Genomic DNA, 23,594 nt, shown 5'->3' with positions numbered 1-23,594 from the left:
GTTTTTATTGAACTTCTATAGTAAGTCCTTGTTTAACATTGCCCCACTTAGTGTTGTTTTGCTTTAATGGTGATAAGTTAATAGATCCTGTAATCTCGATGAGCATTGCAAGATTCGATTTAATGTCGTTCCCAATGGATTGGTGCCATTTTGGAGTGGCCTCCATTTTTTATAAAATAAAATATATTTATTAAGAATTTTTTAACAAAATGTTTCACCCTTACCAACAAACCCCCCCCCCCGTAGCAAAAATAAAGAAAGCTCACATAGCAAGACATGAACATGGTAAATCGATATGATACAGAACTTTGTACATTGGATTCCTTCCGTACATGTCAGTTTTCCGGTTGATTCATGTATTTTCTTGCTCAAATGCCTCCCAAATAAACCCCCCCCCCCCCCCCTGGGCTGCTGACCGACCTTCATCTAACTCTCCACGAGATAGTCTAGGAACGGTTGCCACCGACTGTAGAACCCCTGCGCAGACCCTATCAAGGCAAACTTTATCCTCTCCAACTTGATGAACCCTGCCATATCATTTATCCAGGCCTCCACGCTGGGGGGCATCGCCTCCTTCCACATTAGCAAGATCCTTCGCCGGGCTACTAGGGACGCAAAGGCCAGAATGCCGGCCTCTTTCGCCTCCTGCACTCCCGGCCCGTCCAGTACTCCAAATAGTGCTAGCCCCCAGCTTGACTTGACCCGGACTTTCACCACCTTAGATACTGTTCCTGCCACTCCCCTCCAGAACACCTCCAGTGCCGGGCATGACCAAAACATATGGACATGGTTTGCCGGACTTCCTGAGCACCTCCCACATCTGTCCTCCACCCCAAAGTACCTACTCAGCCTCGCCCCCGTCATATGCGCTCTATGAACCACCTTAAATTGTATCAGGCTAAGCCTGGCACACGAAGAAGAGGAATTAACCCTACTTAGGGCATCAGCCCATAGCCCCTCCTCAATCTCCTCCCCCAACTCCTCCTCCCATTTACCCTTCAGCTCCTCTACCAAAGCCTCCCCCTCTTCTTTCATCTCCTGGTATATCGCCGACACCTTGCCCTCTCCGACCCATACGCCTGAGATCACCCTATCTTGAATCTCCTGTGCCGGGAGCAACGGGAATTCCCTCACCTGTTGCCTCACAAACGCCCTCACTTGCATGTACCTGAAAGCATTTCCCGGGGGTAGCCCAAACTTCTCCTCCAGTGCCCCTAGGCTCGCAAACTTCCCATCAATGAACAGGTCCCCCATTCTTCTAATCCCTGCCCGATACCAGCTCTGAAACCCCCCGTCCATCCTCCCTGGGGCAAACCGATAGTTACCCCTGATCGGGGACCACACCGACGCTCCCATTGCACCCCTCTGCCGTCTCCACCGGCCCCAGATCTTTAGCGTTGCCGCCACCACCGGACCCGTGGTGTACCTTGTCGGCGAGAGCGGCAGCGGTGCCGTCACCAGCGCCCCCAGGCAAGTTCCTTTGCAGGACGACATCTCCAACCTCTTCCATGCCGCCCCCTCTCCCTCCATCACCCACTTACGGATCATCGCCACATTGGCTGCCCAGTAGTAGCCACCCAGATTCGGCAACGCTAACCCTTCTCTGTCCCTACTGCGCTCCAGAAACCCCCTCCTTACCCTCGGGTCTTATTCGCCCACACAAACCCCATAACGCTCCTGCCTACCCTCTTAAGAAAGGTGATCACGATTGGAAGGCACTGGAACACAAAAATAAATCTCGGGAGGACCACCATTTTGACCGACTGCACTCTACCCGCTAGCGAGAGCGGCAACATGTCCCATCGTTTGAAGTCCTCCTCCATCTGCTCCACCAGCCTCGTCAAATTAAGTTTATGTAGGGCCCCCCAACTCCTAGCTATTTGGATCCCCAAGTACCGAAAGCTCCTTTCCGCCCTCCTCAACGGTAGATCATCTATCCCCCTTTCCTGGTCTCCTGACTGTACTACAAAGAGCTCACTCTTCCCTACATTGAGCTTATAGCCCGAAAAATCCCCAAGCTCCCTTAGAGTCTGCATGACCTCCACCATCACCTCCACTGGATCCGCCACATACAACAACAGGTCGTCTGCGTAAAGCAACACTCGATGCTCCTCTCCCCCTCGGACCACCACCCTCCATTTCCTAGACTCGGAGTGGCCTCCATAAGACCATAAGACATAGGAGCAGAATTAAGCCACTCGGCCCATCGAGTCTGCTCCGCCATTCAATCATGGCTGATATTTTCTCATCCCCATTCTCCTGCCTTCTCCCCATAACCACTGATCCCCTTATTAATCATGAACGTATCTATCTCTGTCTTAAAGACACTCAGTGAATTGGCCTCCACAGCCTTCTGCGACAAGGAGTTCCACAGATTCACCACCCTCTGGCTGCAGAAATTCCTCCTCATCTCTGTTTTAAGGAACGTCCCTTTAATCCGAGATGGTGTCCTCTGGTTCCAGTTTTTCCTACAAGTGGAAACATCCTCTCCACGTCCACTCTATCCAGGCCTCGCAGTATCTTGTAAGTTTCAATAAGATCCCCTCTCATCCTTCTAAACTCCAACGAGTACAGACCCAGAGTCCTCAAACTTTCCTCATACGACAAGTTCTTCATTACAGGGATCATTCTTGTGAACCTCCTCTGGACCCTTTCCAAGGCCAGCACATCCTTCCTTAGATACGGGGCCCAAAACTGCTCACAATACTCCAAATGGGGTCTGACCAGAGCCTGATATAGCCTCAGAAGTACATCCCTGGTCTTGTATTCTAGCCCTCTTGACATGAATTCTAACATTGCATTTGCCTTCTTAACTGCCGACTGAACCTGCACATTGACCTTAAGAGAATCGTGAACCAGGACTCCCTAGTCCCTTTGTGCTTCTGATTTCCGAAGAATTTCCCCATTTAGAAAATAATCTGTGCCTAAATTCCTCCTTCCAAAGTGCATAACCTTAGACTTTTCCACATTGTATTCCATTTGCCACTTCATTGCCCATTCTCCTAGCTTGTCCAAATCCTTCTGCAGCCCCCTTGCTTCCTCAATACTATCTGTCCCTCTACAGATCTTTGTATCATCTGCAAACCTTTTTAAAAAATATATATTTTATTGAAAATGTTTTCGATCAAAATTTTTTCCCTTTACAGATCAAACATAACAGTAAAGAAAGTTTAACAATAAACAAATGGCTAATCAACATGGTAATCTAATCATTTAACATAAACTAAAACTTCCACCCACCCCCCCCCCCCCCCCCCCCCCCGGGTTGCTGCTGCTGGTCATCTGTCTTCCCTCTAACGTTCCCCTAGGTAGTCGAGGAATGGCTGCCACCGCCTGGTGAACCCTTGAGCCGATCCTCTCAGGGCAAACTTTATCTGCTCCAGTTATATGAACCCCGCCATATCGTTTACCCAGGCCTCCAGTCCGGGGGGTTTCGCCTCCTTCCACATGAGTAGAATCCTACGCCGGGCTACTAGGGACGCAAAGGCCACAACGTTGGCCTCTTTCGCCTCCTGCACTCCCGGCTCATCCGCGACTCCAAATAGAGCTAGCCCCCAGCCTGGTTTGACCCGGGCCTTCACCACCTTGGAAATCACTCCCGTCACTCCCTTCCAATACCCCTCCAGTGCCGGGCACGACCAAAACATATGTGCGTGGTTTGCCGGGCTTCCGCCGCACCTCCCACACTTGTCCTCCACTCCAAAGAACCTGCTCAGTCTTTCTCCCGTTATGTGTGCTCTGTGTAGCACCTTGAATTGAATCAGGCTAAGCCTGGCGCACGAGGAAGAGGAATTTACCCCGCTTAGGGCATCAGCCCACATACCCTCCTCTATCTCCTCCCCTAGCTCTTCTTCCCACTTTCCTTTTAATTCGCCCACCAACTCCTCCCCCTCCCCCCTTATCTCTCGGTATATTTCTGACACCTTGCCCTCTCCGACCCACACCCCCGAAAGCACTCTGTCCTGAATCCCCTGTGCCGGGAGCAGCGGAAATTCCCTCACCTGTTGTCTTGTGAATGCCCTCACCTGCATATATCTAAGGAAGTTTCCCCGGGGCAACTTTTACTTTTCCTTCAATGCTCCCAAGCTCGCAAACGTCCCCTCTATAAATAAATCTCCCACCCTCCTAATTCCCAACTGGTGCCACCTCTGAAATCCTCCATCCATTCTTCCTGGGGCAAACCTATGGTTGTTCCTGATTGGGGACCCCACCAGGGCTCCCCGCACACCTCTCTGTCGCCTCCATTGTCCCCAGATATTCAATGTTGCCGCCACCACTGGGTTCGTGGTAAACTTTTTTGGTGAGAGCGGTAGCGGCGCCGTCACCAGCGCCTCTAAGCTCGTCCCTTTACAGGACTTTCTCTCCAGTCTTTTCCACGCCTCTCCCTCTCCCTCCATCATCCATTTACGAATCATCGCCACATTGGCGGCCCAATAATAGTCACCCAAATTCGGTAGCGCCAATCCTCCTCTGTCCCTGCTACGTTATAGGAACCCCCTCCTTACTCTCGGGACTTTCCCTGCCCACACGAAGCTCGTGATGCTCCTGTCTATTTTTTTTTAAAAGGTCTTGGTGATTAGTATAGGGAGACATTGAAATACAAATAAGAACCTTGGGAGGACCATTAGCTTAATTGCCTGCACTCTGCCCGCCAACGACAGAGGCTGCATGTCCCACCTCTTGAAGTCCTCCTCCATTTGTTCTACCAATCGTGTCAGATTAAGTCTGTGTAAGGTTCCCCAGCTCATAGCGATCTGAATCCCCAGATATCGGAAGTTTCTTTCCACTTTCCTTAGAGGCAGGCCTTCTATCTCTCTACTCTGGTCCCCTGGGTGTATCACAAATAGTTCACTCTTCCCCATGTTGAGCCTATGTCCCGAGAAATCTCCGAACTCCCTCAACATCCGCATAACCTCTATCATCCCCCCCCGCTGGGTCCGACACATACAACAGTAGGTCATCCGCGTATAGCGAGACTCGGTGTTCTTCTCCCCCTCTAATCACCCCTCTCCATTTCCTGGAGTCTCTCAACGCCATGGCCAGAGGTTCAATTGCCAACGCGAACAACAGTGGAGATAGCGGGCATCCCTGTCTTGTTCCCCTATATAATCTAAAAAACTCCGATCTTTGCCGACCCGTGACTGCACTTGCCGTTGGGGCCCCATAAAGAAGTTTGACCCAGCTAATAAACCTGTTCCCGAACCCAAACCTCCTTAACACCTCCCATAAATACTCCCACTCCACCCTATCAAATGCCTTCTCTGCATCCATTGCCGCCACTATCTCTGCCTCCCCCTCCATTGGGGGCATCATTATCACCCCTAATAGTCGTCGCACGTTGACATTCAGTTGTCTCCCCTTTACGAACCCTGTCTGGTCTTCGTGCACCACCCCCGGGACACAGTCCTCTATTCTCGATGCCAGTACCTTTGCCAGCAATTTGGCGTCCACATTCAATAATGAAATAGGTCTATAGGACCCGCACTGCAACGGATCTTTATCCCTCTTCAGAATTAGCGATATCGTCGCCTCCGACATTGTCGGGGGTAAAGTCCCTCCTTCCCTGGCCTCATTGAACGTCCTCACCAACAACGGGGCCAGCAAGTCCACGTATTTTCTATAAAATTCCACCGGGAACCCGTCTGGTCCCGGAGCCTTCCCTGCTTGCATGTTCCCCAGCCCCTTAATAACCTCGTCCACCCCAATCGGTGCCCCCAGGCCTTCCACCTCCTGCTCCTCCACCCTCGGGAACCTCAATTGATCCAGGAACTGCTGCATCCCCTCCTCTCCCTCTGGGGGTTGGGACCTATACAATCCCTCATAAAAGGTCTTGAACACCTCATTTATCTTCCCTGCTCTTCGCACCGTGCCTCCCTTTTCGTCTCTAATTCCCCCTATCTCCCTCGCCGCTGTCCTCTTTCGCAACTGATGAGCCAGCAGGCGACTAGCCTTTTCCCCATATTCATACCTCCTCCCCTGTGCCTTCCTCCACAGCACCTCTGCCTTTCTGGTGGTCAGGAGGTCAAACTCCGTCTGGAGTCGTCTCCTCTCCCTGTACAGTCCCTCCTCCGGGGTCTCTGCAAATTCCCTGTCCACTCGTAAAATCTCCCCCAGTAATCTTTCCCTTTCCTTGGCCTCTGTTTTCCCTTTGTGGGCCCCAATGGAGATCAGCTCTCTTCTGACCACCGCTTTTAGTGCTTCCCATACCACTCCCACACGGACCTCCCCGTCGTCATTGACCTCCAGGTATCTCTCAATACACCCCCACACTCTTCCACACACTCCCTCGTCCGCCATCAATCCCACATCTAATCGCCAGAGTGCTCTCTGCTCCCTTTCCTCTCCTAGTTCCAGGTCCACCCAGTGTGGGGCATGGTCCGAAACCGCTATGGTTGAATACTCAGCTTCTTCCACCCTTGAGATCAACGACCTTCCCAGAACAAAAAAATCTATCCGGGAGTACACTTTATGGACATGGGAGAAGAAGGAGAACTCCCTGGCCCTCGGTCTAAGAAATCGCCATGGATCCACTCCCCCCATTTGGTCCATGAACCCCTTGAGCACCTTGGCCGCTGCCGGCCTTCTTCCGGTCTTTGATCTGGATCTATCTAGCCCTGGGTCCAGCACGGTATTGAAGTCCCCTCCCAATATCAAGTTTCCTACATCCAGGTCCGGTATACGACCCAACATCCGTCTCATAAATCCCGCATCGTCCCAATTCGGGGCATATACATTAACCAACACGACCTCCATTCCCTCCAGCCTGCCACTCACCATTACATATCTACCTCCGCTATCTGCTACGATGTTCTTTGCTTCAAATGCTACCCGTTTCCCCACCAATATGGCCACCCCTCTATTGTTTGCATCTAGTCCTGAGTGGAACACCTGTCCCACCCATCCTTTCCTTAACCTAACTTGGTCCGCCACCTTCAGGTGCGTCTCTTGGAGCATAGCCACGTCTGCCCTTAGTCCTTTCAAGTGCGCGAGCACTCGGGCCCTTTTAATCGGTCCGTTCAGGCCTCTCACGTTCCACGTGATCAGCCTCACTAGGGGGCTACCTGCCCCCCTCCCGTGTCGACTAGCCATCACCTTCTCTAGGCCAGTCCCATATCCCGCCTCCGCGCTCCCACTCGCTCCCCAGGCGTCGCATTCCATCCCCGTCCACCCACTCTTTAGCCATTTCCTTTTTGATTTCTGCAGCAGCAACCCAGTTGTCGTGTCCCCCCCCCCCCCCCCCCCCCCCCCCCCCCCGCTAGATCCCTTTCTAGCGTGACTGCTCCTCCCATATTACTTCTGCAAGTCAGCTGACTTCAACTGACCCCGGCTACTCCTGCTCACTCCTTGACCCCCCCCGTGTGGGGAACTCCCATCTGCCTTGCGCCTGTCTTCCCGCCATAATCTTTCTGGCGCGGGAACATCCCTTTATCTGACCCGCCTCTTGTGGCGCAGCTCCCTTTCCTCTTCCCCCCCCATTCCTCATTCTCCGCCTATGTCCCTTCTTTCCCCCCTCACCGGCGCCCACATTTCCTAGTGTCTCCCCCGATCCCAATTTACTTCTCTTTTTACATCAACCATAACAACAACAGTAACATTCCCTACAGTATCAGTCCCTCAGTTCCGATCCAATTTCTCCTCTTATAATAAAGGTCCATGATTCTTCCGCCGTATTGAAATAATGGTGTCTCTCCTGGTACGTGACCCATAGTCGTGCCGGCTGCAGCATCCCGAACTTCACCTTTTTGTGTAACACCTCCTTGGCTCGGTTAAAATTCGCCCTCCTTCTCGCCACCTCCGCACTCCAATCCTGGTACACCCGTACCACTGCATTCTCCCATCTGCTACTCCGCACCTTTTTAGCCCATCTCAGGACCTCTTCTCTATCTTTAAGGCGGTGAAATTGCACGATTGTCGCCCTGGGTGGTTCTCCCGCTTTTGGTCTTCTCGCCGGGATCCGATGTCCCCTCTCCACCTCCAAGGGGCCCGTAGGGGCCTCAGCTCCCATCAATGAGCTTAGCATCGTACTTACATAAGCTCCACAGTCCGCTCCTTCCACTCCCTCAGGGAGACCCAGTATCCGAAGGTTCTTCCTTCGCGCTCTGTTTTCTAGGGCCTCAATCCTTTCAATACACTTTTTATGGAGTGCCTCGTGCGTCTGTGTTTTGACCGCCAGACCCAGGATCTCGTCCTCATTATCCGTCACCTTCTGCTCCACCACGCGGAGCTCTGTCTCCTGGGTCCTTTGTGCCTCCTTGAGCCCCTCAATTGCCTGTAGCATCGGGGTCAGCACCTCCCTCTTTAGTAGCTCCACACACCGTCTCAGAAATTCGTCTTGCTAGGGCCCCCATGTCGCCTGGGCTTTCTCCGCCACCATCTTGTGTCTTCTCCCTTTCTGTCCCTTTCGTCGACGTTTCCTCACGCTGCAGCCACCGCCGCCGATATTTTCCTCTTTCGTTGGGGGGGGGGACTCCCTATTCACTCACCCCACACCGGGTTGCGTCGCCCAAAAATTTCCCGTTGGGGCTCTTAAAAGAGCCCGAAGGTCCGTTGGAGCTGGAGCCTCCGAAACGTGCGGCTTAGCTAGTCATCGCCGCACCCGGAAGTCCATCATCTGCAAACTTAGCAACAATGCCTTCAGTACCATCTTCCTGATCATTAATGTATATTGTGAAAAGTTGTGGTCCCAGCACACCACTAATCACCGGCTACCATCCTGAAAAAGACCCCTTTATCCCCACTCTCTTCCTTCTGCCAGTCAGCCAATCCTCTATCCATGCCAGGATCTTACCCTTAACACCATGGACTTTTAACTTATTTAACAGTCTCCTATGTGGCACCTTGTCAAAGGCCTTCTGGAAATCGAAAAAAATTGTGTCCACTGGTTCTCCTTTGTCTAACTTGCTTGTTACCTCCTCAAAGAACTCTTAACAGATTTGTCAGACACGACCTCGCTTTGACAAAGCCGTGCTGACTCAGTCCTATTTTACCATGCACTTCCAAGTATTTCGCGATCTCATCTTTAATAACAGACTCTAAAATCTTACCAATGACCGAAGTCAGGCTAACCGGCCTATAATTTCCCATCTTCTGCCTCCCTCCCTTCTTAAACCGTGGTGTTACATTAGCCGCCTTCCAGTCCTCTGAGAGCCTTCTTGCTTCCAGTGATTCCTGAAAGATCATCACCAATGCCTCCACAATTTCCTTAGCTGTCTCTTTTAGGACCCTGGGGTGTAGTCCATCCGGCCCAGGTGACTTGACTCCACCCAGGGTCCTAAAAGAGATAGCTGAGGAGAGCTCCAAATTTGGGGCTCTCCTTGTAACCTCTGGGTTGTGGCTCTCTCCTCCACACCACCTCCCGTACCCCCGATCCAAACCCACCCCTTCATTGCTTCCCTCTCCCAGACCTGCATTCTCACTGAAGATCCAGATCTGATCTGTTGTGAAAGAGTCCTTTTAAAAAAAATTCTCTTGCTTTGCTGCTCTTCTCCCAAGCCCTCGCTCACAGCAAGGGTTCAAAAGAAGGAAGCAATGAGCGGGAGCATTTAAAAAAATACATGGATTATAGCAGTCCCAGCTCGGCACTTATGCACCATCAGGACTCACACTTCCGCAACACCAGAGCTCCAGCTTCAGAATCATGTCTGGATCTTCAATGGGGATCCAGGTCCAGGCGAAAGAAGCGGTGAGAGTGGGAGGCTCAGTGAGTGTGCGGGTTGATAAGAGAGGTAGACCACAACTCAGAAGCTGAGGCGGGGGAGAGGCAACAACTCAGAGGGCCGGGAAAGTAGGGAAGCCAAAGCTCAGAGTTGAGGAGCAGGGGGATCTGCAGTGACCAGGAGGATCAGGGACCAGTTAGGATCCATGGCAAGCAGGAAGGACTGCAAATGGACAGTTACATTTTTCTTGTATGTTTTTTAATTTGTTTTAAATGTTATTTTATTTACCAATGTAAGACTTTAGCATTGTAAAATATTTCAGCTTAGAGGATGTAATGTTTTAATATTTGTACTTTCCTGATGGGGGAAAGAATCTAACTACAGTTTTAACTAATTCCTATGGGAACCAATATTTCATTTAGCCGTGAATTTCAGGAATGCAACCACAGCTGAGGACTTGCTGTATGCTAGGACACAAATCACTTCACTCGCAGAAGCCCCCTCTCTCAAAATTGGCTACAGCTCCAAATCAAAAAAGTGTTGTTGGTGTGTTTCCATCAATTGTGTCTGTTCAGGCGTAGTCAACAACTTGCACAGTTTTTGTCAGCGCTGCTATTCATGCTTATGTATTGATGTTTTAAATTGATTTAAATTAGTAATCAATGCTCTTGCCAAAAAGGCGGGGCACTTGGCGTAAAACGTTTACAGAGAGCGAAGGTATAAAACCATAAGAAATAACAAGGGTAGGCCATACAGCCCCTTGAGCCACCTTCGTTATTCAGTATGGTTATGGCTGACAAAAGGCCTCCTCCACTTTCTGCCCATTCTCCATATCCCTCGATTCTCTGAGAGACCAAAAATTTGTCAATCTCAGACTTAAATATGGCATATCCATAACTGTCTGGGATAGAGAATTCCAAAGATTCACAACCCTTTGAGTGAAGAAATCTCTTGTCATCTCAGTCCTAAATGATCTGCCACTTATTGTGAATATCTACCACTTATTGTGAACCTGTGCCCCTTGTTCTAGGTTCCTCAGCCAGGGGGAACAACATCTCAGTATCTGCCCTGTCAAGCCTCTTCATAATCTTAAATGTTTCAGTGAGATTACATCTGATCCTCAGTGGTGCAAAGTGGCAACTAGATCTTGCACCAAATCAACGTTCAAGGCTGTTTGATCTGCCTGCTCTGCATGTTTCCTGAACACACATGGCATGCCTGTGCTTGCGACCTGTCGGTCACAGGCTGCACGGGAGGTTGCTGGAAGCATTCTAGTTCCTATTATGTCGCTTTGGGATTCCTGCACCTCTGGCATTAGCGGCATTACAGAGTCCTATTTCATGGCCCAAATCTGTTAAATAGAATAAATTTTAAAATAATTAAATGGGACTTGGGAGAAATAGAAATAAAGGTAGTGGAGTTTTGTTTGTAGGAAATCCCTATTATTACACTGCATTCTTCAAACACTAAAACATTATTGATGAAGAAAATTACATTATTGATAAAAAATTCAATATGAGAAATGCTGAAAATCTGAAGTAGAATCAGAAAATGCTTGTTTTTACCTTTTACCTGATTTGGCAGCAGTAACATGCTCACGTATGAATCTAAGATTCCAGTTTCAAGTTCCACTTCCGTGCTTAGAACAAAAATCTAGGTATACTCTAGCGCAGTATTGAGGGAGCACTACACTTTTTGGAGCTGCTATCTCTCAGTTGAGTTGTTAAATCTGAGGCTGCTCCAGGGGATGTAAAGAAAAAAATCCCATGATATTATTCCAAAGAAAAGTAGGAGATATACTGGCTAATATTTATCCAACGATCAACATCACAAAAGACCAGATTATCTCGCCATTATAACATGGCTGCTTCTGGGAGATTGCTGATCCTATATTGGTTGCCACATTTCCAACCATTACAACAGTGACTGCACTTCGAACATACTTGGCTGTGAAGCACTTGGTCATGAAAAGAGTTATGTGAATACAAATCCTTCCTTCCCTCCGTGCCTCACCTCCCTCTGTGCCTCCCCTCCCTCCGTGCCTCCCCTCCCTCCGTGCCTCTCCTCCCTCTGTGCCTCTCCTCCCTCCGTGCCTCTCCTCCCTCCGTGCCTCTCCTCCCTCCGTGCCTCTCCTCCCTCCGTGCCTCTCCTCCCTCCGTGCCTCTCCTCCCTCCGTGCCTCTCCTCCCTCCGTGCCTCCCCTCCCTCCGTGCCTCCCCTCCCTCCGTGCCTCCCCTCCCTCCGTGCCTCCCCTCCCTCCGTGCCTCCCCTCCCTCCGTGCCTCCCCTCCCTCCGTGCCTCCCCTCCCTCCGTGCCTCTCCTGCCTCCGTGCCTCTCCTGCCTCCGTGCCTCTCCTGCCTCCGTGCCTCTCCTCCATCCGTGCCTCCCCTCCCTCCGTGCCTCCCCTCCCTCCGTGCCTCCCCTCCCTCCGTGCCTCCCCTCCCTCCGTGCCTCCCCTCCCTCCGTGCCTCCCCTCCCACCGTGCCTCCCCTCCCTCCGTGCCTCCCCTCCCTCCGTGCCTCTCCTCCCTCCGTGCCTCTCCTCCCTCCGTGCCTCTCCTCCCTCCGTGCCTCTCCTCCCTCCGTGCCTCTCCACCCTCCGTGCCTCTCCACCCTCCGTGCCTCGCCCCCCTCCGTGCCTCGCCCCCCTCCGTGCCTCGCCCCCCTCCGTGCCTCGCCCCCCTCCGTGCCTCGCCCCCCTCCGTGCCTCGCCCCCCTCCGTGCCTCGCCCCCCTCCGTGCCTCGCCCCCCTCCGTGCCTCGCCCCCCTCCGTGCCTCGCCCCCCTCCGTGCCTCGCATCCCTCCGTGCCTCGCCCCCCTCCGTGCCTCGCATCCCTCCGTGCCTCGCCCCCCTCCGTGCCTCGCCCCCCTCCGTGCCTCGCCCCCCTCCGTGCCTCGCCCCCCTCCGTGCCTCGCCCCCCTCCGTGCCTCGCCCCCCTCCGTGCCTCGCCCCCCTCCGTGCCTCGCCCCCCTCCGTGCCTCGCCCCCCTCCGTGCCTCGCCCCCCTCCGTGCCTCGCCCCCCTCCGTGCCTCGCCCCCCTCCGTGCCTCGCCCCCCTCCGTGCCTCGCCCCCCTCCGTGCCTCGCCCCCCTCCGTGCCTCGCCCCCCTCCGTGCCTCGCCCCCCTCCGTGCCTCGCCCCCCTCCGTGCCTCGCCCCCCTCCGTGCCTCGCCCCCCTCCGTGCCTCGCCCCCCTCCGTGCCTCGCCCCCCTCCGTGCCTCGCCCCCCTCCGTGCCTCGCCCCCCTCCGTGCCTCGCCCCCCTCCGTGCCTCGCCCCCCTCCGTGCCTCGCCCCCCTCCGTGCCTCGCCCCCCTCCGTGCCTCGCCCCCCTCCGTGCCTCGCCCCCCTCCGTGCCTCGCCCCCCTCCGTGCCTCGCCCCCCTCCGTGCCTCGCCCCCCTCCGTGCCTCGCCCCCCTCCGTGCCTCGCCCCCCTCCGTGCCTCGCCCCCCTCCGTGCCTCGCCCCCCTCCGTGCCTCGCCCCCCTCCGTGCCTCGCCCCCCTCCGTGCCTCGCCCCCCTCCGTGCCTCGCCCCCCTCCGTGCCTCGCCCCCCTCCGTGCCTCGCCCCCCTCCGTGCCTCGCCCCCCTCCGTGCCTCGCCCCCCTCCGTGCCTCGCCCCCCTCCGTGCCTCGCCCCCCTCCGTGCCTCGCCCCCCTCCGTGCCTCGCCCCCCTCCGTGCCTCGCCCCCCTCCGTGCCTCGCCCCCCTCCGTGCCTCGCCCCCCTCCGTGCCTCGCCCCCCTCCGTGCCTCGCCCCCCTCCGTGCCTCGCCCCCCTCCGTGCCTCGCCCCCCTCCGTGCCTCGCCCCCTCCGTGCCTCGCCCCCTCCGTGCCTCGCCCCCTCCGTGCCTCGCCCCCTCCGTGCCTCGCCCCCTCCGTGCCTCGCCCCCTCCGTGCCTCGCCCCCTCCGTGCCTCGCCCCCTCCGTGCCTCGCCCCCTCCGTGCCTCGCCCCCTCCGTGCCTCGCCCCCTCCGTGCCTCGCCCCCTCCGTGCCTCGCCCCCTCCGTGCCTCGCCCCCTCCGTGCCTCGCCCCCTCCGTGCCTCGCCCCCCTCCGTGCCTCGCCCCCCTCCGTGCCTCGCCCCCCTCCGTGCTTCGCCCCCCTCCGTGCTTCGCCCCCCTCCGTGCCTCGCCCCCCTCCGTGCCTCGCCCCCCTCCGTGCCTCGCCCCCCTCCGTGCCTCGCCCCCCTCCGTGCCTCGCCCCCTTCCGTGCCTCCCCTCCCTCCGTGCCTCCCCTCCCTCCGTGCCTCCCCTCCCTCCGTGCCTCTCCTCCATCCGTGCCTCTCCTCCCTCCGTGCCTCTCCTCCCTCCGTGCCTCTCCTCCCTCCGTGCCTCCCCTCCCTCCGTGCCTCCCCTCCCTCCGTGCCTCCCCTCCCTCCGTGCCTCCCCTCCCTCCGTGCCTCCCCTCCCTCCGTGCCTCCCCTCCCTCCGTGCCTCCCCTCCCTCCGTGCCTCGCCTCCCTCCGTGCCTCGCCTCCCTCCGTGCCACGCCTCCCTCCGTGCCTCGCCTCCCTCCGTGCCACGCCTCCCTCCGTGCCTCGCCTCCCTCCGTGCCACGCCTCCCTCCGTGCCTCGCCTCCCTCCGTGCCTCGCCTCCCTCCGTGCCTCGCCTCCCTCCGTGCCTCGCCTCCCTCCGTGCCTCGCCTCCCTCCGTGCCTCGCCTCCCTCCGTGCCTCGCCTCACCCTGTGCCTTGCCTCACCGTGACCCTCATACCTCCGCGCCCCTCCTCTCTCCATCCCTCCCCTTTCTCCATTCCTCCTTTCCCTTCCCTTCCCATCTCCGTCACTTTCCCCCCTTTCCCTCCCTCCATCCATTTCTCCTCTCCCTTGTTCCTTCTTAATTCACTCTCTTACTTCTCCCCCCTCCGTTTCTCCTCTCCCTTGTCCCTTCTTAATTCCCTCTCTCCTTCCTTCCTATCTCTCCTTCTACTTGAAACTCACAAGTTCTGAATAATCCATTTTTCACTGAGAAACTACGGAATTTATTATTCGTAAAAAGAATGAATAAGAACCTCAGAGAAATGGTCACTTAACTCTCTTAGTGTGACTATGATCCATGATTGCTCGGTTAATTTTCATATTCTACATTCCTTGGTGCCAGGCCCATAAACTATGATTGAGATCAAACAAGTAAACTTATTTTTAAAAAATCTTTAATTTGAGTCACTGGCAGTTCATTCATATCCTTAAGTACACTTGGTTCCAAAAACTATCGGTCATCGCTGCTGAAACTGTTACTCATAGTTTCATAACATCTAGCTTTGTTAATCCAATTTTCAGCTTCATATAATACGACATGCAGGGTAGAGGGTGTTCAGAAAAGACTGAGTGGGCAAAAAAGATATTCCTGCAGCCTTATATGTTAGGAACATGTGGAAGATAAATAGTTCACCCAGTGGATGTAGGAAGACTACAGAATGAATTACTCTAGCTGGGCATTTCTAATTCATCATGATCACACGGTGTAAGGAGGAGAAATGCTCTACGAAAAAGATGAAAATAGAAAAGCCATTTCAATGGAAGATATCCATCCATCAACCAAATATAAAATGGGGAAACCCAGTTGGTCAATGTAATGTACAATTATTTTATCATGGAGCCAGGTGTCATCTTGACCTGTTGTCTATAAAGGGTCCAGATAATGTACAGAAATTCAGCAACTACAATCTGATCATATTTAACATGATCTGAGAGTCTGAAATATCCAGACCAGAATCTAAGATTGTAAACTACATTCTGTGAACAACTGAAGCAAATAGACATATTCAGTAGTATTTTAGTATAGGGTACCCTACCCTTTAAAGATGACCCACTGTCATGCAGGCCAAATACAATCTAAAAAATGGATTATTAAGATAATTATAGCTGAAAGAGATAAAATAACCTCTACAAATCTTGCTGAGGTGAAGGGGTTACGTGAGATAAATTCAAGAAGACACAAAAGAGTTAAATGGGTAATGACGGTGGAAAGGAAGGACTTGGAGAAGAAGGCATCAGCAGAACATAAAATAAAAATTATTTTGCTGAAAACAATATAAGGGCAGTCGAAGAACAGGTGGAAATCATAAAATGTAAACAAACCAACTTGCTTATGAACGAAAGATCATTTACAAATTTGAATTACTACTTTGTCATTCATGAGGGAAGACATGAGTAACATGTTACCCAAAATTACAATCAAAGGAATATCAATGACCTTGATATAAATGAGATGGCAGCACTAAACAGGTGAAAAGGGCTCAAAATAAACAAGTCACGAAGAAAAGTGGTACTATGTGTCAGCTATCGCCCAGATGGTCGTATTCTCACTTCTGAGTCATCAGTTATGTTGCTGCCTTTCAGATAAGATGTTAAACCAAGCCCCAGGAGGGTGTAAAATCCCATGACATTATTTCAAAGACAAACTGTGTTATTCTTGGTGCTAATATTTACCCCTCAGTCTACATCACAGAAACAAATTATCAGGTCATTATCACTTTGTTATTTGTGGGAGTTTGTGCAAATTGGAACAGTTCTGGCCGATTGGAAGGTGGCAAATGTAACCCCACTATTGAAGAAAGGGAGAAAAAAGGGAATTACAGACCATTTAGCTTAATGTCAGTAGGAGGGAAAATGGTAGGTTATATTATAAAGAAATAATAATAGGACACTTAGAATAATATCAACGGGATTAGACAAAGTCAGCGTGGATTTAGGAAAGTGAAATCATCTTTCACAAACCTGGACTTTTTTTGAGACGAATAGCAGTGTAGATTAGGTTGAACCAGTGAATGTGGTGTATTTGAATTTTCAAAAAGCTTTTGATAAAGTCCCACACAAGAAGTTAGCGTGCGAAATTAAAGTACATAGGATTTGGGGTACTATATAGGTATCGATTGAGAATTGGTTAGAAGGGACTTCTGGTGCGGTGGACTTAGCAGGGACTTCTGTCGCACATTTGGTGGCTCCCACTCGTGGTGGTGTTTTTGGATCTTTTCCCCGACTAAACGGGTAAACTTGTTGAGGAAAAAAGTTCAGGAGTGGTGGAAGGAGAGGGTGTCCCACCGGTGGATGGATTTGTGGACCAGGAGTGGTTTTAAAAGAAAGGGGCAGTTGCGGGAAGCTGTACATAGAACATAGAACGATACAGCGCAGTACAGGCCCTTCGGCCCACGATGTTGCACCAAAACAAAAGCCATCAACCTACACTATGCCATTATCATCCATATGTTTATCCAATAAACTTTTAAATGCCCTCAATGTTGGCGAGTTCACTACTGTTGCAGGTAGGGCATTCCACGGCCTCACTACTCTTTGCGTAAAGAACCTACCTCTGACCTCTGTCCTATATCTATTACCCCTCAGTTTAAAGCTATGTCCCCTTGTGCCAGCCATTTTCATCAGCGGGAGAAGGCTCTCACTGTCCACCCTATCTAACCCCCTGATCATTTTGTATGCCTCTATTAAGTCTCCTCTTAACCTTCTTCTCTCCAACGAAAACAACCTCAAGTCCATCAGCCTTTCCTCATAAGATTTTCCCTCCATACCAGGCAACATCCTGGTAAATCTCCTCTGCACCCGCTCCAAAGCCTCCACGTCCTTCCGATAATGCGGTGACCAGAACTGTACGCAATACTCCAAATGCGGCCGTACCAGAGTTTTGTACAGCTGCAACATGACCTCCTGACTCCGGAACTCAATCCCTCTACCAATAAAGGCCAACACTCCATAGGCCTTCTTCACAACCCTATCAACCTGGGTGGTAACTTTCAGGGATCTATGTACATGGACACCTAGATCCCTCTGCTCATCCACACTTCCAAGAACTTTACCATTAGCCAAATATTCCGCATTCCTGTTATTCCTTCCAAAGTGAATCACCTCACACTTCTCTACATTAAACTCCATTTGCCACCTCTCAGCCCAGCTCTGCAGCTTACCTATATCCCTCTGTAACCTGCTACATCCTTCCACACTGTCGACAACAACACCGACTTTAGTGTCGTCTGCAAATTTACTCACCCGCCCCTCTGTGCCTTCCTCTAGGTCATTGATAAAAATGACAAACAGCAACGGCCCCAGAACAGATCCTTGTGGTACGCCACTTGTAACTGAACTCCATTCTGAACATTTCCCATCAACCACCACCCTCTGTCTTTCAGCTTGCCAATTTCTGATCCACATCTCTAAATCTCCCTCAATCCCCAGCCTCCGTATTTTCTGCAATAGCCTACCGTGGGGAATCTTATCAAACGCTTTACTGAAATCCATATACACCACATCAACTGCTCTACCCTCGTCCACCTGTTCAGTCACCTTCTCAAAGAACTCGATAAGGTTTGTGAGGCATGATCTACCCTTCACAAAGCCATGCTGACTATCCCTGATCATATTATTCCTATCTAGATGATTATAAATCTTGTCTCTTATAATCCCCTCCAAGACTTTACCCACTACAGACGTGAGGCTCACCGATCTATAGTTGCCGGGGTTGTCTCTGCTCCCCTTTTTGAACAAAGGGACCACATTTGCTGTCCTCTGGCACTATTCCTGTAGCCAATGATGACATAAAAATCAAAGCCAAAGATCCAGCAATCTCTTCCCTGGCCTCCCAGAGAATCCTAGGATAAATCCCCTCAGGCCCCGCTCCTGAACTTCCCATCCCTGTCCTTGACTTGTCCTACTCTTTCCCTAGTCATTCGCTTATTCCTGACATACCTATAGAAAGCTTTTGGGTTTTCCTTGATCCTACCTGCCAAATACTTCTCATTTCCCCTCCTTGCTCGGCTTAGCTCTCTCTTTAGATCCTTCCTCGCTAGCTTATAACTATCCATCGCCCCAACTGAAACTTCACACCTCATCTTCACATAGGCCTCCTTCTTCCTCTTAACAAGAGATTCCACTTCTTTGGTAAACCACGGTTCCCTCGCTCTACGCCTTCCTCCCTGCCTGACCGGTACATACTTATCAAGAACACGCAGTAGCTGATCCTTAAACAAGCTCCACTTATCCAGTGTGCCCAACACTTGCAGCCTACTTCTCCACCTTATCCCCCCCCCCCCCCAAGTCACGTCTAATGGCATCATAATTGCCCTTCCCCCAGCTATAAATCTTGACCTGCGGTGTATACTTATCCCTTTCCATCATTAACGTAAACGTCACCGAATTGTGGTCACTGTCCCCAAAGTGCTCTCCTACCTCCAAATCCAACACCTGGCCTGGTTCATTACACAAAACCAAATCCAACATGGCCTCGCCTCTTGTTGGCCTGTCAACATATTGTGTCAGGAAACCCTCCTGCACACACTGTACAAAAAACGACCCATCTAATGTACTCGAACTATATCTTTTCCAGTCAATATTTGGAAAGTTAAAGTCTCCCATAACAAGGACCCTGTTACTTTCGCTCTTATCCAGGATCATCCTCGCCATCCTTTCCTCTACATCCCTAGAACTATTTGGAGGCCTATAGAAAACTCCCAACAGGGTGACCTCTCCTTTCCTGTTTCTAACCTCAGCCCATACTACCTCGGAAGATGAGTCCCCATCTAGCATCCTCTCCGCCACCGTAATACTGTTCTTGACTAGCAGCGCCACACCTCCCCCTCTTTTGCCTCCTTCTCTGAGCTTACTAAAACACCTAAACCCCGGAACCTGCAACATCCATTCCTGTCCCTGCTCTATCCATGTCTCCAAAATGGCCACAACATCGAAGTCCCAGGTACCAACCCATGCTGCCAGTTCCCCTACCTTATTTCGTATACTCCTGGCATTGAAGTAGACACACTTCAAACCACCTACCTGAACACTGGCCCCCTCCTGCGACGTCAAATCTGTGCTCCTGACCTTTATACTCTCATTCTCTCTTACCCTAAAACTACAATCCAGGTTCCCATGCCCCTGCTGCATTAGTTTAAACCTCCCCAAAGAGCACTAACAAATCTCCCCCCCCCAGGATATTTGTGCCCCTCAGGTTCAGATGTAGACCAGCCTGTCTGTATAGGTCCTACCTTCCACAGAAAGAGCCCCAGTTATCCAGAAATCTGAATCCCTCCCGCCTGCACCATCCCTGTAGCCACCTGGAACACAGAGGAAGATGGCGGAAGTAAGGGTCCGCCCCAACGTCTCAGTGGTTAACGGAGAAATTGGTGGACTTTTTGAACGAGAAATTCACCCTGTAGAGGAAGGAGATTTTGGAGGACCTGGCAAGGATGGTAGACCTGAATAAGGCAGGGATCGACTGCCTGGAATCAAGGCTGGAAGTTCAGAGCCAGGCGATCCAAAAAGGACACGGTGGGGAGCTCGAGGAGGAGCTCACCTCGAAGGAGACTGAGTTGGGAATGATGGCGTGATACTTCGGCGGTGGCTGCAGGAGAAGGTGGAGGATTTGGAGAAACGGTCCCGGAGGTAGAATCTGAGGATTCTGGGGCTGCTGGAGGGCAGTGAGGGAGCGGACGCTGGTTCCTTCGTGGCTCGGATGTAGGAGAAGTTGCTGGGAGAGGAGGCCTTTGAACGGCCTTTGGAGGTGGACCGGGTCCACAGAGCGCTGATGAGGAAGCCACAGGGTAACAAGCACCGAGGGCAATGGTGTTGTGGCTGCACGGTTTTTGGTTAATGAAAACTGAAATGAAATGAAAATCGCTTATGTCACAAGTAGACTTCAAATTAAGTTACTGTGAAAAGCACCCAGTCGCCACATTCCGGCGCCTGTTCAGGGAGGCTGGTACGGGAATTGAACCCACGCTGCTGGCCTGCCTTGGTCTACTTTAAAAGTCAGCTATTTAGCCCTATGCTAAACCAGCCCCTTTCAGGAGCGGATCCTGAGGTTGGCCAGGCAGACGAGGCGATGTACCTGGGAGGGCAGCGAACTTCGAGTATACCAGAACCTGGGTGTAAAGAGGAGGGTGGGCTTTAACAGAGTGAAGGCTGCCCTCTTTAAGAAAGGGGTTAGTTTAGAATGCTGTACCCTTCTCGCCTCTGGGTGACCTACAATGGCTGGGAACTTTATTTTGGGACGCCGGAGGAATCCATGGAGTTTGCGAGGGACAAGGGACTGGCAGGAGAAGGAGGACATTGAACTTTGGAGGAGGTGTTCGTTTTTGTTCCTTTTTTTTCTTTGGGTGCCATTGTCCTGTGTTCTTCTGTGGGGATGGGTGGTTGCTCTTTTCTTTGTTTTGGGGTTTTGAATGTTGGTGTTGTTTGCACTGGCATAGTGTTTGAGTGGTGGGGGGGGGGGGGGATCCAGTGGGGGGTAGGATGCTAGGTGCCATGGCGGGGGTGAGCAGGTGGTTAGAGTGTTGATTGTGGGGGGGAGGGAGTCAGCTGACAGGGGAGGAGCTTTTGAAATGAGGTATGGGGGGGGTCAATGGTGATAGACGTCCGAGGGCGGGTCTGAGGGGTGCGGGACTCGAGCTGGAGGCTGGCCCAGAAGGGATATGGTTTATCAGCGGTGCCCCTCCAACCAGGCTGGTCACATGGAATGTGAGAGGATTGAATGAGCCGGCCAAGTGGACTTGTCTGTTCGAGCATCTGAGGAGCCTAAAGGCAGATGTGGCATTTCTGCAAGAAACGCACTTTAAAATTGGGGATCAAACTAGGCTTAGGAAAGAGTGGGTAGGGCAGGTATTTCATTCTGGATTGGACTTGAAGACGAGGGGGGTAGCGGTGTTGATAAATAAACGGGTAGCGTTTGAAGTGGGGAACATAGTGGCAGACTCTGGAAGTATGTTATGCAGAATGAGAAATTGGAAGGGATGCCAGTGGTATTGGTGAATGTTTATGCCCCGAACTGGGATGATGTAGAGTTCATGAGGTGGGTGTTGGGGAAGATCCCGGACCTGCACCCGCACCGGTTGATAATGGGGGAGGAGTTAACACCGTTTTGGATCCAAAGTTGGATCGGTCGAGTCAGAGGTCAGGGAGAGTATCGGCGGTGGCGAAGGAACTGAGGGGGTTTATGGAACGCATTGGGGGAGGGGTGGGGGGGGTGGATCCGTGGAGGTTTGACAGGCCAAGGGCGAAGGAAGTTTTGCTTTTCTCCCACATGCATAGGGTATACTCCCGAATCGACTATTTTGTCTTGACGGGGGTGGTTGGTTCGGAGTTCTCGGCAGTTGGGTGGGCTTGCAGGTAAATGAGGGGAGGGGGGGGGTGGGGGGGAAGCGCTCGCAGTGGAGGTTAGATGTGGGACAGTTGGCAGGTGAGGAGGTTTGTGAGCAGGTGAGGGCTGCTGTGCGGGGATATGTGGAGCTGAATGACGCGGGTGAGGTTTCGGCCACCATGCTGTGGGAGGCATTGAAGGCAGTATTGAGGGGGGAGTTTATTTCAATACGGGCTCACGGGATAAGACGGAGCGGACGGAGATGGCGAGGTTAGTGGAGAAGATATTGCAGGTGGACAGGAGGTATTCAATGGCCCCGGGTGCGGAGCTGTTGATGGAGCGGCAAAAACTGCAGATGGAGTTTGGGTTATTATCTATGGGTAAGACGATGGGGAAATTGAGGAGGGTGAAGGGGTGGTCGATGAATATGGGGAAAAGGCAAGTAGGATGCTGGCACATCAATTGAGGAAGCAGTAGGCAGCGTGGGAGATCGGAAAAGTGAAGGATGGGGGGCGGGAGGGGGGGGCACAAGGTCTTGGATCCAGTGGGGGTGAATGGGGTGTTTGGGGATTTTTATAGGAGGCTGTATGAGTCAGAGCCCTCAGCCGGGGTGGAGGGAATGAGGCAATTTTTAGAATGGTGAGGAGGACCTGGTGGAGGGGCTGTGAGCTCCTATTGGGTTGGTGAAGGTGGTGGAGGGTCTTGGGGCGATGCAGGTGGGGAAGGCCCCGTTTGGGTTCCCAGTGGAATTCTTCAAAAGTTTTTCGGGGGATCTGCGGCCTCTGCTGGTGAAGGCATTTAATGAGGCGAGGGAGCAGGGGGCTGCTTTCCAAGCCTGGAGGAGTTGGAGGAGGAATTTGAGTTGCCCGTCGGGAATGGGTTCCGGTATTTGCAGGTGAGGGACTTTGTTCGGAGGCAGGTACCGTCCTTTCCTCATCTGCCGAGCCAGGGGCTACAGGACAAGGTAATGTCAAAAACGGAGGGAGGGAAAGGTGTCAGAAATTTATAAGTAGCTGATGGATTGGGACGGGGCCCCAATAAGGGTAGTGAAGCACAAGGGTTGGGGTAGGAAGATGGAGGCTGGGCTGTGGGGGGGCGGGGGGGGGGGGGGTGTTATGCAGGTCAGAAAAATAAAGTTCGCCTTGAGGGGTTCTGTGGAGGGGTTTGACCGGAGGTGGCAGCCGCTTATCAACTTCTTCGCGAAATGTTAAGATGTCAGCAGTGCGGGGTAGGGGTTAAAATGGGAGGCAGGGGAGTTGGGAAGTGGGGGGTGGGATGGTGGGGTATTTTGTTGAGTTTGTTATTTGCAGCCCTGTTGGTTTGTTTTGGTTTGTGATTATGTTTGTTGTGTGAATATATAAATGTCTCAATAAAATTTTTTTTTTTTTTAAAAAGAGAATTGATTAGCAGACACAAAGCAGAGTAGGAATAAATGGACCTTTTTCAAAGTGGCTTTCAGAGTGGGGTCCTGCTGAGATCAGTGCCTGGGCCCCAGCTATTCACAATATACATCAATGATTTGGATGAGGGAACCTAAAGTAATATTTCCAAGTTTGCTGATGATAGAAAAATTGGTGGGAATGTCAGTGGTGAAGTGGATATTAAGAGGCTTCAAGTTGAGCGAGTGGGTAAATACATGACAGATGCAGTATACTATAGATAAATGTGAAGTTATCCACTTCAGGGCTGGTTTAGTACACTCAGCTAAATCGCTGGCTTTTAAATCAGACCAATGCAGGCCAGCAGCACGGTTCGATTCCCATACCAGCCTCCCTGAACAGGCGCCGGAATGTGGTGACTAGGGGCTTTTCACAGTACCTTCATTGAAGCCTACTTGTGACAATAAGCGATTTTCATTTTTCATTCAGAC

General features: G+C 52.2%; 1 protein-coding gene across 4 annotated transcripts in view; it reads left to right on the top strand.

The window, feature by feature from the left end:
- The window catches only part of fryl (furry homolog, like), a 683,156-nt gene that overhangs the window by 392,715 nt on the left and 266,847 nt on the right, over positions 1–23,594 (top strand). The gene's annotated exons all lie outside the window — the stretch shown is intronic.

This window comes from Scyliorhinus torazame, chromosome 3 (assembly GCF_047496885.1).
Source record: "Scyliorhinus torazame isolate Kashiwa2021f chromosome 3, sScyTor2.1, whole genome shotgun sequence".
Taxonomy (NCBI): Eukaryota; Metazoa; Chordata; class Chondrichthyes; order Carcharhiniformes; family Scyliorhinidae; genus Scyliorhinus; species Scyliorhinus torazame.
This window is presented reverse-complemented; position numbering and strand designations above follow the sequence as displayed.